Genomic DNA, 14,001 nt, shown 5'->3' with positions numbered 1-14,001 from the left:
GGCTGGAGGAGTTGCCGTACAATGAAAGATTAGAGAAACTGGGCCTCTTGTCCCTTGAAAAGAGGAGACTGAGAGGGGACATGATCAAAACATTCAAAATACTGAAGGGAATAGACTTAGCAGATCAAGACAGGTTGTTCACTCTCTCCAAGGTAGGGAGAACGAGAGGGCACTCTCTAAAGTTAAAAGGGGATAGATTCCGTACAAATGTAAGGAAGTTCTTCTTCACCCAGAGAATGGTAGAAAACTGGAACGCTCTTCCGGAGTCTGTCATAGGGGAAAACACCCTCCAGGGATTCAAGACAAAGCTGGACAAGTTCCTGCTAAACTGGAACATACGCAGATGAGGCTGGACTCATTTAGAGCACTGTTCTTTGACCTGGGGGCCACCGTGTGAGCGGACTGCTTGGCACGATGGACAACTGGTCTGACCCAGTAGCGGCAATTCTTATGTGCTTCTGTAACCCCACTTCTCTTCACCGTATTGTTGATCTGCTTTTTGTCTACCTGTCTACTTAGGGAAGGTCTTTGCCTCTGTTGGGTATCCACCCCACCCCCACACCCCATAGCTCCCAGGCAGCTGTTCTAGCCACTAGACTACTTTTCTAAGTCTTGGAAGTGAATGGAATTGTCTTCCAATTTACTTAAGAGAGGAAAAAACTTGGAGAAATTTAAGAGCAAACTCAAAAGCTTTCTTTTTAAAGATGCATTTAATGACTAAAAGAATTGTCTAGGAGTTTCATTTTATCTTCATATCTTTTGAGATTCTTTGTTCTTTCCCTTCCTATTGTTTTTTAACCTTGTCTTTTTTTCTATTAATTAGATTGTATTTCTTTTCCCAGTCTTTCCTCATGTTGTATTATTTCTTATAAAATTAGTCTTTATTATGTTTTGTAAGATTTAGTTTTTTGTTAGTTATGTTTGTCCCCCAATTTTGTAATTTTATTGATTTGTTCATCGCTTAGAATTTAGAATAAGCGATTAATCAAATTTTATAATAAACTTGAAACTTGAATGAAGGCAGAGTGGAGACCCGAGAATGGGAAAGCTACAGGGCAAGTATAATTGGTTAAGGGTTTGGAGGAGCTGCCGTGCAGCAAAAGATTAGAGAAACTGGGCCTCTTCTCCCTCGGACAGAGGAGATTGAGAGGGGACATTATCGAAACATTCAAGGTACTGAAGGGGATAGACATAGTAGATAAGGACAGGTTGTTCACCCTCTCCAAGGTGGGGAGAACGAGAGGGCACTCTCTAAAATTGAAAGGGGCTAGATTCCGTACAAACGTAAGGAAGTTCTTCTTCACCCAGAGAGTGGTGGAAAACTGGAACGCTCTTCCAGAGTCTGTTATAGGGGAAAACACCCTCCCAGGGATTCAAGACAAAGTTAGACAAGTTCCTATTGAACAAGGACGTACGCTGGTAGGGATAGTCTCAGTCAGGGCACTGGTCTTTGACCAGCGGGCCGCCGCGTGAGTGGACTGCTCGGCACGATGGACCACTGGTCTGACCCAGCAGCGTCAATTCTTATGTTCTTAATTGTAGATTACAAGATCAGAACAAAAAACAAAAGGAGAAAAGTATAAATCTCTCTCTTAATTTTATCAGCATTAAAAATAGATTTCCTCTCCCAGGTGTAATTCTTCCTTATTTACGAACACCCGCCTGCCAGTCTCATCTCAATCGACCTGAGTCCTCGTTGTTGAATGCATCAGGTTCCATAGGTAATCTTCTTAATCAAGTTACTTAAGTAACAGACGCCTTTACAGTCACTTGGAATTAAGGGCTCCTTTTACTAAGCCGCGATAGCGGTTTTAGTGTGCGCGCTGGACGCTAACGCCAGCATTGAGCTGGTGTTAGTTCTAGCCGCGTAGCGTAGGTTTAGCGTGCGTGGCAAATCTGCGTGCACTAAAAACGCTATCGCAGCTTAGTAAAAGGACCCCTAAGTATCCGGAGCTAACCGATTATGGCACCCATCCTAGCCATCTTTTGAAATTTCTGTAACATTATCTTTTATTTATTCCCTGCAAAATGTGCTGTGTGAAAGAGCCTTTGAGGTTATTCATGGATTAATTACCTGGGGATGGCAGTCTTCCAATAGAGATGGAATAAGGAGGAGTGTGTGGCGCAGTGGTTGGATCTACAGCCTCAGCACCCTGGGGTTGTGGGTTCAAACCCCGCACTGCTCCTTGTGACCCTGGGCAAGTCACTTAATCCTCCATAGCCCCAGGTATGTTAGCTAGATTGTGAGCCCCCTGGGACAGAGAGGGAAAATGCTTGAGTACCTGATTGTAAAAACTGCTTAGATAACCTTGATAGGCGGTATATAAAACCTAATGAACTTGAGATGTTCCCCAAAAGCTTGACGTCCACACTTCTCCCTTATATCTCAAAGAATGTTGTACATATCTGTGAAATAAAGTCTGAGCATTTTTTTTCCTTTCCTTTGAAAAATAGGCACCATTAAAACAAACCTTAGCTATAGAAGGGCTGAAATAAAACAAAGGGCCGCAATCAAGTTCAGAGTGACTGGGCTAACAATACATCTTTCACTAGCTTTTTGAGAGCTATGCTCCTTTTAACAGGTCAATGCAAAATGATCTAAGGGTGATATTTTCTAAATATATAATAACGTTGTAGATTGGGTTAAAATACTGGTGTGGGTATGCTTGTTTTCAAAGCTGTAGAGGCTTTTAAAGTAAACGAACCAGGAGGGAGTTAGTGATGTGTTCGGAGTGTGATGATACAGCTGATGGAGACAAATGGCAGAATTTATAGTTCTAGAAGGACTATATCTGGTAATGGGTGAAGATGTAGTCTCACTGTTAAATCTGTTTTTGTGTGTGTTTGTTTCAAAATACGTGATCATTTCATTTTCAAAAGCTGGACTTTGAGACCCCATCTTTAGAATATGCCATATTTTAAGTAATATAAGACGCCCAAACAAACACAGTCAAACCCCTAACACCCGGCCTCAAGTCACATCAGTCATGGCACCCCAAATCGTACCCCCCAAACAACCAAACACACATGTGCAGCTACCCAATTAGTAATTGCTAAGGATATTTTTTTTAAAAAAAGAATAAGATATTAATTAAGTTGTTATGTTTTTATGTTCTTGCCGCAATGTATCCACATTGTTTGATGAAACTAAAGCTATTCCACCTCATTTTTCCAGTATTATGGAGAAATGAAATAATGCAAACAGGGTTCCTTTTACAAAGATGCGTTAGGGTCTTAATGCGCGGAATAGCGCGCGCTAAAATGCCGCACGTGCCAGCCACTACCGCCTCCTCTTGAGCAGGTGGTAGTTTTTCGGCTAGCGCACACTAATCCGGTGCGTGCACTAAAAAAAACACTAGCGCACCTTTGTAAAAGGAGCCCACAGACTATGACGTGGGGCAGCTGTAGTTTCATCAGAAAAGGCTCGTGAAAGGACTGAGTACAAGCTCCAGGTTTCCTTCCATTGTATAGTGGGATAATACAGATTTTAGTAACTGGAAGTGCAATATGGATTCATTTATGCTTAATGTATAATATAGTGTTAAGATTTGTGTTATTTAATAAAAATACAGTATATTTAAATAAAAAACCCGTCTAGTTATATTATTAAATACTTTTTGAGATAGGTAATTTGGTTAATTGTGCCCTGCTTTGTAGTGTTGGTAATGAATATGTATGAGAGAAATTTGCATGCCTATTACCTACTTTAAAGGAAAATCTCGCTCATACATGTTCATTAGGGATACCTTGAAATCCCAACTGGCTGGTAGGAAGTGCCTGGGGTGATGGCACCACCCCCCACCCTCCCGTGCAACCCTCACCCTCCTCTCCATGCCCCCTCTCCTTCCACACACCAAACTCCTTCCCACCCACCCCCCATTCCACTCTCCTTCCCCCCCCCCCAGCATGAGTGGCTTCTTCAGCATGCTCCTCTCACCAGCATTGGATTTCCCTCTGATATCACTTCCTGTAGGGGGGGATGGGATGGTGCGAGCGTGGTGTGGTGTGGCGGGGCAGGGCAGAGAGGTGCCAGTGCCCCCACTGACTTGGCGCCCAGGGTGGTCCATTCCCCCCATACCCCTCTTACTAAGCCACTGACTGGGGTCCCCCCCACCCCCGAACAGGAATAAGAACCGGTGATCTAGTAAAGATGCTCAAAAGCGATCGCTGGTATTGCTGGAATCAGACCGTGTTTACTGCGCTCTGAGTTTTATTACACGGTATTCTGGATGCTTTCGAGTGTTTCTTTTCTTATAAGAACATATCCCAGAAGAAGGTTGTCTATTGCCGAAACACAAACCATGTCGGGTTCACACCACAAATCCGATACTGTGTATCATTTGGATTTCTAAGTACATGCATCGCTTTTACATGTGAAGACTTTCTCACAATGAACTGTTTGTCAAGATCATCGTCTACACAGTGTTGTTTCAAATTCTTGGTTGTTCCTTTTTCTACTGTGGAACTATTTGGCGAATTTTTCTTGTTTGCCTTTTAATTGTAATACGCAGTCAAACCTCGGTTTGCAAGTAACGCGGTTTGCGAATGTTTTGCAAGACCAGCAAAACACTCTAGCAAATCTTGCCTCGCAAACCGAGCGTTGACTCAGTTTGCAAGCCCCCACCCCCGCGTACCGGCATCGTTCCCCTGCGAATCAGCATCGGCTTCCCCCTGCCCAAACCCTTACCGCGATGGGGCACCGGCACGTCCTGTGGGTTGGTGCTGCGTGCCGGTGCCCCATCGTGGTAAGGGTTTGGGTGGGGGGCGGGGAGCCGAAGCTGATTCGCAGGGTAGCGATGCCGGTTCGTGGGAGTGGGGGCTTGCAAACAAGTTTGCTTTGAAATGCACTCGCATGATGTTCTTTGAACTGTAAATGCAATTCCTAGCTTTATTTTCTTTTATTTACTTACGTACGCCGCTTAGAAATGTGATAAGCGGGTTAACAAATTTTAAGAAACTTGAAACTTGATCATCGTCTCCACAGTGTTGTTTCATGTATTACAATTAAACAAAAACAACAAAAATTGATGACAATTTGGATTTTTAGTGTACATCTTGTTACGCACTCTTCAATAAAGAGGCATACACAGTTTTTTTTAGCATGAAACTGAGAAGGGAGTAAGGCCTCGGGCGGTGTATGGGTGGGTCAGGGGTGGTTACTAAAGATGAATGAAGTATTATAGAATTCAGGGCATTAATTCCTAATTTATGTAGATTTTACACCAGGTTGCAGTTGATACAAATTTGGGCACAGATTCTGATGCTACATGCAGATGGTGCCCAACTCACCGCCATTTATAGAATAACACCTGGTATGCAAACTCCAATATTTGGGCGCCATACTGAATCCAGTCCTAGGTGTGTATTCAGTGAGTGTGGGCATTGTCGATAAAGTTTCTTGAATCTGCATTTGCTTCCCAGACAGAATGGAATCTGAGCCTCTTCTTGTATCCTTTCTCGAGATGGTGTTGACAGATAATAATATTGGATCTTTTTAATCAGGCCAGTTAGAACATAAGAATAGCCATACTGGGTCAGACCAATGGCCCATCTAGCTCGGGATCCTATTTCCATCATGGCCAATCCAGGACACAAATACCTGCCAGAAATCCAAATAGTAGCAACATTGCATGCTACCGATCCCAGGGCAAGCAGTTAATCCAGATTGATGGCAATTTTTTTTTAGTTGTTTGGTGCAAGGTTTAGGTAAAATTAAAGACATAAGTCAACTTCTCACTTGTAGGGACAGGTCCTGGCAAAGTTAGTAGCAATGCTTAAATGATCAACTGTGCATAATTTCTGTGAGCAAGGATGATGAAAAAGGCCCCAGATAGCTGCAGAAAATGGACTCGCAGTAACAGATTAATTAGATACAACCCTCATTGTGAACGGTTGTTTCAAAACAAACGCGAGGCTGGGTATGGTACCCTGAAGTGATAGCCAATGTTTTGGAACCAAGAATTATTGATTATAGGCTCGGAGACTCCTTATCTGTACGTGATTAACTCAAGTTACATAATTGCGTATTGCAGGGTAAAGACAAACCTGAGGCATAGAAACATAGAAATTGACGGCAGATAAGGGCCATGGCCCATCTAGTCTGCCCACCCTAATGACCCTCCCCTGCCTTTACTTTGCGAATAGATCCCACGTGTCGATCCCATTTGGCCTTAAAATCAGGCACGCTGCTGGCCTCAATCACCTGAAGTGGAAGATCATTCCAGCGATCCACCACCCTTTCAGTGAAAAAGAATTTCCTGGTGTCACCACGCAGTTTCCCGCCTCTGATTTTCCACGGATGCCCTCTTGTTGCCGTGGGACCCTTGAAAAAGAAGATATCTTCTTCCGCCCTGATGCGGCCCGTGAGATACTTGAATGTCTCGATCATGTTCCACAAGAGAATTCATTCCACCACCCCCTCCTATATAAAATCCAAGCTTCCTATCTACAACCCCACTCGCACCCTCTGCTCAAAATCGGAGATACGCCTATGCACACCCCCCCCCCCCCCCCGGAAGGTCCTTTCTCACAGAAACTGCCCGCAAACGATCCTACAGCCACTTCATTCCACACCTCTGGAACCAACTCCCTCCCCAACTCAGACAACAGAACTCACTATTAACATTCTGCAAATTGGTAAAGACCCTCCTCTTCAACTAAAGATCACCTCTGTCTCTCCCCCCCCTTAAGCACCCCTCTCTCCTCTCTCCTATCTTCTCCCTAAATTTCAGTACAATCGTCTCTTAGTCTATCCTCTGACAAACTGTACCTAATCTCACATAACTGTACTTAAACTAAAATACTTATAATTGAACTCTACTCTTAAATTGCTGTATTGCCTGTATTTAAATCACATCTCAGTCTTGTAAATCCAATCATTCAAACCTGTTGCACTTCTTATATGTCTAATTACCCTCCATTGTGTATGTTCACTTGTAGACCGTTCTGAGCTACTGAGAGGACGGGATAAAAATCTAAATAAATAAATAAAATAAATGTCTCCCCTCTCCCTGCACTCCTCGAGCGAGTATAGCTGTAATTAATCTAACCGTTCTTCGTACGGGAGATCCTTCAGTCCCCAGACCATCCGGGTGGCAAGTCTCTGGACCGATTCCAGCCTCAGCACATCCTTACGGATGCCCAAACGGAAACGATAAAAGTTGCAAGTTATTAGCCATAATGACAGTTTTACCCCCATCACATTGCCTCCATTTCCTGCATGGGAGATTTATTACCCCTCTTACAGTTGAAATAAACCAACTGTTGAAACTTTATAGACCCCCCCCCCCTTGAAATACGAAGCGGCTTCTTTCAGACGAGGACCCAGTTTTAAAAGAACTGCAGACTGATGGTTTTACTGGTGGATCAGTCACATTTGCTTACCGTGCCCTGAGAGAAATATATTTCTGCTCCTTTAGTGGGATACCTAAGCAAAGCTGTATTATCCAAACAAGGTAGAACTGAGCTTGTGGATTCATTTTTATTTTTTTTAATGTGCCTGCTGGCTTTTCAATAAAAATCAATTATGCCTTAAATGCAAGTGGTAGTCAACATATTACAGACTATAAATTCAATTTCATACTAAGAAATATGGATTCGTTGAACCGCCTGCCCTTCCATTGATTTCTGAGTACAGCAGCTTGATAAAGTAACTAATGGTAAGGAGTTCGCTTTGCACAACAAGTTCTGGATTTCCATATTATATTTTTGCAAGAATTTTCTTGCCACTGTAATATCGCCATTGTGAAATATGTATGATGAATAGATATATGGTTTGCTGAATCATCACTATGCATTGACTGGGTATTTTAACTTTTTTAAAATGCAAGATGGGAATAGCAGTGTGACAAATAAATAAATAAAATTGTTTTAATTTAATTTCTTCCAGACTGTGCAAGGTTTGTATCGCCTTACTTTTGCTGTAGGCATATGAACAGTGGTATTTCTAAAGCATTCGGATGTTATTCTGTTTTCTTTTTCATTTTTTTTCCATTTGTATTGTATTTCTTACCCGAAATGATGGAGTTCTAGAAAACAGAGACCAAATTAACCTCCTCTTTTACTAAGGTGCGCTAACCGATTAGCGCGCACTAATCGGATTAGTGCGCACTAATCAGATTAGCGCACGCTAAACGCTAACGCGTCCATGGACTAACATGCACATGTTAGCGTATAGCGCACGCTAATCAGTTAGCACACCTTAGTATAAGAGGCCCTCTACGGGAAAAAGTTACCAATATTGGCTACTTTTACAATGTGTTATTTTATTGATAACCTCAGTTACTAGTAATGTGGAAGATCATTGTTGATAGGATGTCTTTTTTTTTTAGTTCAATTATTATTTTTTTATTTTTTTTAGTAGAAAATAATCTATTAGTTGTACTTGTTTCTATGGGCTCCTTTTACAAAGGTGCGCTAGTGGTTTTAGCACGCGCTTAGCGCACGCTAGCCGCTACCGCCTCCTTTTAAGCAGGCGGTAGTTTTTTGGCTAGCGCGTGCGCTAAAAACGCTAGCGCACCTTCGTAAAATGAGCCCTATGTACAAAGAAAATTTGCTCTCAACTACAACATCAATTCACTTGTTTTTAGTGAGGTTTTTATTTTTTTTTTCCAGTTCTTACTTCTTCAATCGAATCTATTAAGTAGCAGATTTCTTTTGTCAATGAATCTACTTCCTCTTTCAGAGCGGTGTTTCTCTCTTCCAATTGCCTGCACTCACTTGAAATAGCGTCCTGTGCAGCGCGCTTTTTCTAGCGATAGCGGGCGGCTGCTGTCTTGTTCTGCTCCATCTTTTTCCATTTTTTGTCTTTTTGTCTCTCCACTGGCTACCTTTACTTTTGTTAAAATGGTTTTATGAATATGCATGCGATCTATTTGCATGCACTGCTTTCAATGCATATTCATTGGGGAAATCCTGAAAACCCGACTGGAATATGGCTCTCAAGGACCCCTGCTCTATAGGGATGTCATAAGGTTTGGGTCTCCCAGAGTTGGGGAACTCCAACTGGGACTGGCTGGCTGGAGAAGATGCTACTGAAGAAGCTGGACTGTGTTGGGGTGATCCTAAATAGGACTCAGGGCTCAAGCAAATTCCACTGTCACCTGAAGATACTTCCTATTCTCTTTCACTCTTAGGAATAACTACCAACAAGTAAGTTGCCACTGGTTTTGTATCAACTTTAGCATCTGCCTCATCCGCTAAACCTACATTGAAAGTGTATGGAATGGTAGTCAAGTGTTCTGGGGAAAAGAACAGAGATGCACTTAGGGGAAAGGGGAGCTAGTTGATCAGCCTCACCTAGCAGTTTTGGAAAAAGAAATACGGAGTCATATGTTGGTGGCTCTTCTAAAGCTGCCTGGAAAGGTGGGTTATCCAAAAAATCACATGTGTCTTCCAATGAGGCCATAAGCTCATCTGGAGAGGCAAATGTATCCATATCTTCCATACCTAACAGGGAATCAAAGTCCAAATCCTTCAGGTTTTTCTCCACCATCCAATCAGACATTCTCCTCAATATTAATGGGGTGGGTCAATAGAGTGGGCAGACTTGATGGGCTTTGGCCCTTTTCTGCCGTCATCTTTCTATGTTTCTATGTTTCTATATTGCCAGTGGGTGTATCCCATGTATCCACAGACAAGCAACTGGAGGAGACTTCATTAACCTTGTGGATGCAATACCTTTGTTCTTTGAGGGGCTTGGCCACCTCAAGCTATTCATCTAGAAGACCCAAGTTCAATCATTTTTATTGGCATTTAAAGTAATCACACACATATGTAAAATAACATAAGCCATATAAAAGTAAGGAAGAAAAACAGAACAAAACAATATGAATAACAATTAACAATTAATTGTTAATAATCATTAATGCTATCATAGATAAAACAGAAAAGCAGTATGGTTGTACACTGTATTCAAACAAATCCTCATGGTTTAACAGGCGCATAACTATAAGATTTCAATGGCTCCCATATTTCATTAAATTTGTATGAAGCATTACATCTTTCTGCAGCAATACGCTCAAATATAGCAATAACACAAACGGTATTCCACCAACTCATATATTCCACCTTTGATGTATCCAGTGTCTTAAAATAATTTTGCTGGCCAAATTGATACGATATCTAAGTCCAATTTATGATGCTTTTCTGAAAACAACCAAAAACAGAGTAGCGAACTTAGACCCCCCTTTTTATCAAGCCACATTAGGGTTTTTGTTTTTAATTATTTTTATTTTTATTTATTATTAACAATCAAGTTTAATATATAACAACTTGAATCAGATCAATAATTTGCAAAAGAAAAAGAAAAAAAAGAAATTTCTGTTCAATTATATAGACCACAATACTTTAAGAACAGACTTCAGGAAATTAATTTCTAGAAGAGAATTATACAATTGATCAAACGAGAGACCAGCAATACCCCATTAGTCCTAGAGCCGGAATTATGACAAGTTAAATATCTTAAGTTACAGATGCTGCACCCTCTCTAGATTCTACAAATTCTAACAGCTGTTTAGGCTCCAAAAACCAGTAATTCTTCGTCTGATATGTAATAAAACATTTTACAGGGAATTTCAACAAAAAAGGTGCCCCCAGGACTAGGACTCTTGGCCTTAATGCCAAGAGTTCCTTTCTGCGCCTCTGGGACCTCTGAGACATGTCAGGAAATATTCGCACAGTAGGGCCCAAAAACTGATCATTTATATGTTGGAAATAAAGACGCAATACATATTCTCTATCATTTTCCAAAGCAAAAGTTATCAGCAAGGTTTTTCTTGCCATTATGACCTCAAGAGAACTTTCCAGAAAAGCTGTTAAATTCATATCCACCACTTTGTCAACTTGAGTCTCATTAGGGGTAGAAACCCCTGCAGGTTTCTTCATTTTAAGGTAATTAGCTCTCACAATCGGAGGCAAATTGTCCGTTGGAATAGCAAGAATTTCTGTAAAATATTTTCTTACCATCTCTAATGGAGAAATCAAAGGACACTTAGGAAAATTCAAAAGTCTTAGGTTATTTTTTCTTAATTGATTTTCAAAAGATTCCATTTTCCTTGCCATAAAAGTTCTTTCCTTCACCAATTCATTTTCTACTACCTTCATGTCCCGAATCTTTTCTTCCTGTTTCTCCAACTTTTCATTTACCTTTGTAAGGGCTAAACTTTGTTGCTCAACTTTGGAAAAAATAGTTCCACAATCACTACTTAAAGTTGAAAAAGAAAGTTTGAGGTTAGCATCCATTATTGATATGGCCTGCCATAATGCTTCCATATCAATTTTTTTTTGGCTTTTCAAGCATCCCAAAGTGAATGGAAGAGACGCCAGAAGCACCTCTCACCTCTACTCCAGTGCTTGGCAACTCTCCTACTGATCCTTCTCCCAAAGAAGTTGGTGCGGGAGAGCCTCCAATGCTGAGGTCCGACATCTCCATTCTGGGCTCGACTAACTCAGTCTCTCCAAGCACTGGTGTGCTTCCTGATTGGGGTGGGACCAGCCGCTGCTCCGGGCTTAGAGATGCCCGGTCAGAGTGGAAGCCAGGATCGCCCGAAGTCATCGGGCTCTCCCCCGAAGTAGGGCAAACCGGCTCGCCGGAGAGGAAAAAGGCTGCCGGTAAGATCATCTGCCTCAAACACTGCAGAACCTCCATCACCGCTGGAGGGTTAAAGCGCAGAGTTCCATTCTTCTTTCCCATAATAAACGGGAAAGGCCGCTGGAACCAGCATGAGTGGGGAGCCGACTGCTCAGAGCCTCCCTCTAAGGCGTCTGCTCTCGACGCCATCTTAGCCCCCATTAATCGCTGGTCAATGTGGTAAAAGCTCAGACGCTTATAGAATTCCTATGAGTGTCAGAGCTTTTACCGCAGCGGCTAGCGATTAAAAAAAAAAAAAAAATCCAAACGCAACTCGATAAAAGGGGCCCATAGTCATCAGTGGCTTAGTAAGAGGGGTGCAGGGGGGTGGTCTGCCCAAGGGCGTGGTCTTCCTAAGGGTGCGACACCCCTCCTCCTCTCCTTGCAGCGCACCCTTTGCCTTCCCCCATACCTTTTTTACTTCCCCGGCGTGAGGTTGCTGCCTGCATCGGCGCTCTCTCTGACATTACTTCCGGGACTCGTGCCTAAGACATCAAAGGGCGAGCCAACACCGACGTGGGCACACTGTTCACGCCAGAGAAGTTTAAAAAGCTACTGGGAAAAGGAAGGAGGAACATGTGTGGCAGGGGGGGGAACGGGGAAGAGGGCAGGGGAGCGGCGTCACCGCTTCGGGCGTCCCTTACTATGCCGCTGATAGTCATGATTGAATCTGGAAAATGTCTACCTTTTTGTTTTGAAAATTGCTGTTCTCTCGACCATTCTGTGCTCAGTGCATCTCTCTTTTGGTGCCTCTTTTCAAGTAAAAAACAAAAAGTCTTAGGGAAAATGCACAAAAATAAGCCCTTGGGATATCTGGGGGCCAGATAAAACAAAAAACAACCTTCAAATCTAGACATAAAATTGAACCTGCCACATTCTGGGATAAAGTGGACCCTGTAATCGTCCCCACTGACCCTACTGACTTCGTAAATCACTGGTGCACCCTAAGTGAAACAACCTTGAACGAATTAGCCCCTGAAAAAACCAAACACAGAACCTGCAGACCCTCAGACAAGTGGTTCGATTCCGAACTCCTCCTACTAAAAAGGCATTGCAGACAACTTGAAAGATCTTGGAGAAAAAAGAAAAATGATCAAACCAGATCCGCTTGGAGAACCCAAATCAAACTATATAACATCAAACTTAAGGAAAAGGGCAAAACATACTACACTAAACTAATTGGCACAAACACCTCTGACACAAAAACACTCTTCAAATTAGTAAAAAAACTTACGGACACAAACCCATTCCTTGCCACTCAAGGCAATAAACCACCAACAGCTTCCCAACTAGCAGACCATTTCAAACACAAGATCATTACAATCAGAACTACCTTCAACAACTCAACTACCAAACTCGATGAGATAATAACAACCCACACAACGGAAGAAGCCATATCTGCAGACAGAACATGGACCACCTTCCCAACTCTACAATGGCCTGATTTGAACCGACTATACAAAAAATACAGCCACACCTCATGCGACTTGAACTACTGCCCATCGTATCTGCTTACAAATGCCTCCCCTAAATTCAAAACCAGCCTCATGCAGTGGATACAAAGCACTCTCATAGAAGGTCAATTCCCACAAGATCTTGGAGAGATTATAATCTCACCCCTACTGAAAGACCAAAAAGGTCCTATAGACGCTACTACCAACTATAGACTTATCGCTTCGATCCCATTATATGTCAAACTGATTGAAGGACTTGTGGCTCAATACCTCACCAACTACCTAGTTGACCATAATATACTTCATTCCTCTCAATCAGGATTTAGATCTTACCACAGCACGGAAACACTACTAGCAACACTACTAGATATAGCCCGACAATACCTCAGTAAAGGACACAGGATCCTAATTATCCAACTAGATCTTTCTGCCGCCTTTGATCTAGTTGATCATACCATACTACTCCAGATACTTGATGCAATAGGGATCTCAGGGGTGGTTTACAACTGGTTCCAAGGATTCCTTAAAACAAGAACGTTCAGAGTTAAGACAAACGACACGAAATCTAACCCATGGTCAAATCCATGCGGAGTCCCACAGGGGTCTCCACTATCGCCCATTCTATTCAATCTCTTCATCTCATCCCTCGATACCACTTTAGACAACCTAAATGTAACATCATTCAGCTACGCAGATTACATAACTATTCTCCTCCCCTTCGAAACCCAAGACCACACCTCAACAGGACACCTGGAAATAATTCTGGATGAAATAGAAAAATGGATGACAAACCACAAACTGAAACTAAACTCGGACAAAACCAAATTCCTAATGCTTGAAACGGACAAAAACCCATCCATAACAGACCTAGAAATTAAAACAACCAAATACCCAATCCAGACCTCACTCTAAATCCTG

General features: G+C 42.2%; 1 pseudogene; it reads right to left on the bottom strand.

The window, feature by feature from the left end:
* The window catches only part of LOC117356776, a 191,083-nt pseudogene extending 181,578 nt beyond the window's left edge, over positions 1-9,505 (bottom strand).
* Positions 9,506-14,001: the final 4,496 nt, after the last annotated feature.

Source organism: Geotrypetes seraphini, chromosome 3, assembly GCF_902459505.1.
Source record: "Geotrypetes seraphini chromosome 3, aGeoSer1.1, whole genome shotgun sequence".
Taxonomy (NCBI): domain Eukaryota; kingdom Metazoa; phylum Chordata; class Amphibia; order Gymnophiona; family Dermophiidae; genus Geotrypetes; species Geotrypetes seraphini.
Note: the sequence above shows the minus strand (reverse complement) of the source record. Positions and strands in the feature narration are given on the sequence as shown.